We start from the raw sequence: 7,108 nt of genomic DNA, 5'->3' as shown, positions 1-7,108 counted from the left end.
TGTTATGCTTCCTACTTCCCCCTTTCGCCTGTCTCTTTTTTTCCATATTCTTTTCTCTCACTTTATCATCTCTTTCCTTCTTTCTATCTCCTTGTTATCTCCTTTGTTCTTTTATTTTATTTTTCTCTTTTCTTTTCTCTTTTTCTTTTCTTTTCTCTCTTTTTTCTTTCCTCTTACTGTTTTCTTTTCTCTTTCTCTCTTTTCTTTCTCATTTTTCTCTCTTTCTCTTTGCTTTTTTCTCTCTCTCTTTTATTTCCTTTCCTTCTCTCTCTCTCTCTTTTCTGTTTTCTTTCCATTCTCTTTTCTTTCCTCTTTATCTTCTCTTTCCAATTTCTCTCGTACCCCTTTCTTTCCCTTTTCTCCTTTCTTTCCCCCTTTTTTCTTCCTCCTTCCTTTCCCCCCTTCCCCCTTTCCTTCCCCTTTTCCCCCTTCCCTTTTCCCCCTTTCCCCCTTCCTTTCCCCTTTCCCCCTTCCCTTCCCTTCCCCCCTCCCTTTTCCCCTTCGTCCCTTTCCCTTTCCCCCTTTCCCCCCCCTTTCCCCCCCCCCTTCCCCCCTCCTTTCCCCTTCCTCCTTCCCTTCCCCTTCCTCCCTCCTTTCCCCTTCCTCCTTCCTTTCCCCTTCCTCCTTCCCCTTTTCCCCCTTTCCCCTTCCTTTCCCAAAAAAAATTTTCCTCCCCTTTTCCCCTTCCTCCTTCCCTTTTCCCCCTTTCCCCCTTCCCTTCCCCTTCCTCCTCCTTTCCCCCTTTTCCCCCTTCCTTTCCCACCCCCGGCACCCTGTGACCTTTTTTCCCCCATAAGGGACCTTCCCCGCCGCGTCCTTGACCCTTTTCTCGTTCCCTTTTTCTTCTTGGGTCACCCCTTTTCGAAAAGGGCGAAGAAAATGGACGAGGGGGGCGAAAAAAGAGGGAACCGAAAAAGCGGGGTGGAATGGGAAAATTTTGTTTTCCCTTTAAAAACCTCTTACTGAAATGATTTAAAAAGGTTTATTTTGGTGTGTTTGGGGGTGTGTGTAAAATTAAAATATTATATATTATTTTATATAATTATATTTTATATATAATTAAATATATATTATATATATTATTTAAAATTATATATATGTAATATATATATATATATTTAAAATATAATTTTATTTTATATATATAGATATATATATGTTGTAACATTACATATATATTATAAAAATAAATAATAATATTATATATTTAATATATATATTTCTATTTCCTATATATATGTACTTTTGTGTGTGTGTGTGTGTGTTGTGTGTGTGTGTGTGTTGTGGTGTTATCGTCCCCGTCTGTCTTTTTTTGTGTTTGGGGTTTATATTCATATGGGGTTTTTAGAAATTTGTGTATGCCTTAAAGTATATATGTATGTATTAAATGAACGTCAATCACCGTTTCTTCGTGTCCCCCTCCTCCCCTTTCGCGCGCTCCTCTTATCGCGAGCTCCTTCGCAAGCCTAAAATCCTCGACAAAAACCTTTAAATTAAATGTCGAGCGGAGCGCATGACACCCCCGCAAAGGATTTTTTCGCTCCTAATTTTATCATTCATTTTTGCAAGATTTTGTAAACGATATCAAAATTTTCCGGGCCTATCAAATGCCTGTTTTTTCCCGTGTCTCGTAGTTCTTCTCCTTCTCTTTCTCCCCTTTTCGTCCTCTTTCTTCTCCTTTTTCTCTTTTTTTAACCTTCGCTCTCACTATCTTCTCTTTGTTTTTTGTTTTGGTTTGTTTTTGTTGTTTTGTTATTATCTGTTTCTCCTTCTCCTTCTCCTTCCTCTTTCTCCTGCTTATTTTCTAAATCTCTCTCTCTCTCTCTCTTTCTCTCTCTCTCTCTCTCTCTCTCTCTCTCTCCTCTCTCTTCTCTCCTTCTCTCTCTCTCTCCCCTCTCCTCTCTTCCTCTCTCTCTTCCCCCCTCTCTCTCTCTCTTCTCTCTCTCTCTCTCTCTTCTCTCCTCTCTCTCTCTCCTTTTCTCCCCTCTCTCTCTCTCTCTCTTCTCTCTCTCTTCCCCTTTCTTTTTCTCTTTTCTTTTCCCCTCTCTCCTCTCCCTTTTTCTTTCCCTTTTCCCTCCTCTCTCCTTTCCTCCTTTTCTTTAAATTCTCTTCTTTGTTCCTCTTCTCATTCTCATTCTGTCTCTCCATTTCCCTCTGCCTCTGATCTTCCTCTTTTTTCTCTTTTCCATTTTCTTTTCTCCTCTCTCCTCTCCTTCTTTTCTCTCTCCTCCCTCCTTTTTCCTCCGTTTCCTTTTTCATCTCTCTCTCTCTTTTCTCTCTCTCTCTCTCTCTCCTTCTCTCTCTCCTTTCCTCTCTCTTTCTCTCTTTTCTCTCTTTTCTTTCTTTCTTTCTTCCTTGATTCTTTTTTCTTTTTAAAATTTTTTTTACTTGCCCCCCTTCGTTTTCTTTCTTCTTCTTCATCTGCCCTTTTTTTACTTATTCTTTCCCCTTTTAAGCTTTACTTTCTCTTCCACTTTTCCTCTTTCTCTTCCTACTTTTTTCCCCTTCTATTCTCCTTCCATCTTTCTTCTATCCTTCCCCTCCCCTCCTTTCCCTTTTATCTTCTTGGTCTTCCTTCCTCCTTCCCCTTTCCTTTCTTCCCTTCCCCCCCACATCTCCTCTATTTTTTCCCTTTCCTTCCTTTTTCAAACTTTTCTCATTCTTTCTTTGCCCCAGGGCTTTCCTCTTCCTCCATCTTCCAAAACAACATTTTGCATTTTGCGATCGTTTCCTCAAACACAGCAAAAAAAAATCACGTACTTAACTGCTACATCTTTAAGAATGCTATTAGGTAACTGAATACAAATCACAGAATACAAATACTGAAAAGATAAACAAATACAATAAACAAGAAAGAAATCAAAATATTCTGAAGACAAAATACAACAAACTACAGTATCTAACGTAGTCATAACTTGTTCGCCTCCTAAACTACATAAATCCACTGTCACTGTTGTTAGCAAACATGTGTGATTTCCAGCATTTTCTCTTTTAGTATTGTATTTATAGCGGGATTTTGCTGTGGTGTGAGTGTATTCAATTTATCACGTTATTCATTTTGGTTTAGTCTCCAGTCTGTTAAACTGTAATGAATGGCTTGATGTGGGTATATAATTTTAGTTCAGTATTTTATTTAACATTTTGGTTGACTGTACTAATATGGACAGGCTTTTTTAGATCAGTTTTTTTTTACCACCCTGGCTACTGCACAAGCTCTAGTATAGTCATAACGTCATTTGGTAATATTACTTTGAATTTTAGGCTATAACATTATAATGATAAGTACTATATCAGTCAAAGGAAAGGAACAATTACACAGTCCTTTATTTTCTCAGCTGCGAATCATATTTTGAAATGTGAAAACCGTAATTTTTTTTTTCTCTCTCTCTCTTTCTCGGATAATTAGAGGTTGAGAATGATTTACGACATACTCCTCGCTTTCTTTCGTTTTATGGAGCTGGAATTTTCAACAAATCCATCAGAAATATGATCATGATATTCTGCCATTTGCTCTCTTTTTATTCTAATACGATAGAAAATAATAAACAATAAACACATATTTTTTTATGAATAGGCAATTATTTTTGATAATGTTTACTAAATTTGACCCAAGGGAGAGCTTTCGTCTATTATATCATTATGGTTTATTATCCCATTACTGACGCGATAATTGAGACAATATAATTAAGACAACATGGGGGCTGGTTTCATTTTGCTGTTGTTTTATTTGTTTGTCTGTTTTCCTTTTTTTTTACCATATATGTTGCTATTACTTTACTTTTTCGTATATCTGCATTATTTTGAGAAAAACATTTTTTTGCTATTAAGTGTAATAGAATTAATCCAGTATTCTTGTTGCAAAGATTCTTGTAATGTTACGAACAGACTGTTCAGTTACAAGTATTATTAAACTTTTCTGATTTTATTTTATTTTGTATGTTTGTTTTTCACGGTTATATGGCAAATGTACCCATCTTATTTCCATTACCAGGTTTTTCATTACAAAATTATAAACATAATCACATTCTGACCATAATCAATATTATTGTTATTACTGCCAGCCTTATCATTACTATCACTGTTCTTATAATTCATATTATTGCCATCATTATTAGTTCTATTGCAATTATCATGATTATGATTTTTCATACTAGTAGTAAACAAAATCAAGAAGAAATGGTATTGTTAATATCCCCATCATTACCCTTGTTATTGAGTAACCATCACATCATTTATATACTATATCTATTACATGGTCATAATGTAAACCCTTTTGTTGTGTAATGATACATATTTAACATAGTTATTGGGAAATTAGTATGTAGAAAGTGCGTGCTGCTAAGATGATAATGAAAAAAATAAAAAATAAAAATAAAAATGAAATAATAAATAAATATAAATAATAATAAATATATAATATATATATATATATATATATATATATATATATATATATATATATATATATATATATATACATATATATATATATACATCATGATAATCAAGTCGATGAAAAGTATTATAACGATAACATTAACTGTCAAATTGATAACAATGATTGTACAAATAGAAATGGTAATGATGATAATGATACTGATGGTGATAATGACGATACTAATAATGAGGATATTATGATCATGATGATATATGATGATAACATTAGTCAAAAAGTTATATTATCATCAATTACAGTAGTAGTAAAGTGGGTGCAATATGGTTAGATGGTATATAGATGTCAGAGAGCATAATATAATTCAGGTTAGAATACAGTGATATTAAGAAACTTACTTGATTGCTACACCGATGTGGAGCCAAAACAAGTGTCAAGCACATAAATAAGAGAAGAATAATTAAAAAATGATAACCGGATTATCTAAAGAATGGATAAGATAAAGATACATATGAATATAAATGATAATAATGTGACATATAGGGATAAGAACATAGTAATACGATTAAAATGGAAGCAATATAAATTGGTAAAATACTAGTATATATATACTACTATGATAATACTGACTAGAATATAATTATATATGAATAATAATAATAATAGATAATAATGAAATTAGTAATAACAATGACAAATAATGATGACAATAATAATGATAATGATAATAGTAATATTGATAATAATGGAAGCAATATAAATTGTAAAAATACTAAGCCTATAACTACATATACTATACTATTACTAATATACTGACAATAATAATAATAATACATATAATAATAATAATAATAAATAATAATATAATAATAATAATAATAATAATAATATATAATAATAATAATAAAATAATAATAATAATAATAATGGTAAATGATAATAATAACGATATATGAAAATAATTAATATAATAATGATAATGAATAATAATGATATATGTAATAATAATAATGATAATAATAAAAATATAATAATAATAATAATAATAATAATAATAATAATAATGTAATAATAATAATAATAATAATAATAATAATAATAATAATAATAATGATAATAGTGATGATGACAGCAATATGGTTAATAATAAGAGCAATAACAATAAAAATGATGAAGATCTTCATAAATTTAAGGAAATTGATAATGATGATAATGATAATAATAATAATAATAATAATAATAATAATAATAATAAATAATAATGATAATAATAATAATAATAATAATAATAATAACAATAATAATAATAACATCAATAATTAATAATAATAATAATAATAATAATAATAATAGAAATAATGCTAATGCTAATAATGATGGTAATGACAATGATAATAATAATGATAATAGATAATAACATTAATGATAATATAGTGATAATGATAATAATAATAATAATAATAATAATAATAATAATAATAATAATAATAATAATAATAAATAGATGGCGACGACGACAGTATCATGAATATAAAAAAAATATACATACAGATACTTATATACATACATACATACATACATACATACATACATACATATACACACACACACACACACACACACACACACACACACACACACACACACACAACACACACACACACACACACATATATATATATATATATATATATATATATATATATATATATATATATATATATATATATATATATAAGCATATCTATATAAGATATTATAATTGTATATATCTTTATCGAATACACACACACACACACACGCACTGTCCCTCCCCTGTAACATTTAATATGTGTAGGCCTTACGATAAAAAAGAAAAAAAATCCACTTAGTTTATCGTTCTCCTTCGCTCGCCTACGTATGGGTCGCTTATTACATGAATAAAACATTGCTTTCCTCCCCCCCCCACCTTTCACCCACCCCACCCCACACACCCCACACCCAACCCCTCCACTGGCCCGGTTTCCTCTGACTGGGAAAGATAAACAGTGTCTGTGTGGGCGATCCAGGGGTTGAGGAATAAGACTGTGATACTAATTCTATGATAAATGTAAATTATTTATTCCCAAAGTTGCTTATCTGTTTCACTGTTTGTTTTACTGGAGTTTATCTGCTTGGTTATTTGTTCTCTCTTGCTTTGTCTGCTACTATTATTTTTGTTATTACTATCATTATTGTTAATGTTATTTTATCAGTATTATTATTATTACTATTATTATTATTATTATTATTATTATTATTATTATTATCATTATTATTATTATTATTATATTATTGTTGTTATCATTATTATTACTATGATAATGATCACTACTACTACTACTGCTACTATTATTATTGTTGTTATTATCAATATTATTATTATCATTGTTGTTGTTGTTGTTGTTGTTGCTGTTATTATTACTATTGTCATTAATATTAATATTACTATTATTATCAATATCACTATTAGTGTCATTATCATTATTATTATCGGTATTATATTCATTACTATTATCACTTTTATCATTATTATTATTATTATTATTATTATATTATTATTATTATTATTATTATTATTATTATTATTATTATTATTATTATTATTACTGCTATTATTATCATTATTATTGTTGTTGTTGCTATTATTATTATCATCATCATTAATATCATTATTATCATTATTATTATTACCAT

Source organism: Penaeus monodon, chromosome 18 (genome assembly GCF_015228065.2).
Source record: "Penaeus monodon isolate SGIC_2016 chromosome 18, NSTDA_Pmon_1, whole genome shotgun sequence".
Classification (NCBI taxonomy): Eukaryota; Metazoa; Arthropoda; class Malacostraca; order Decapoda; family Penaeidae; genus Penaeus; species Penaeus monodon.
This window is presented reverse-complemented; position numbering follows the sequence as displayed.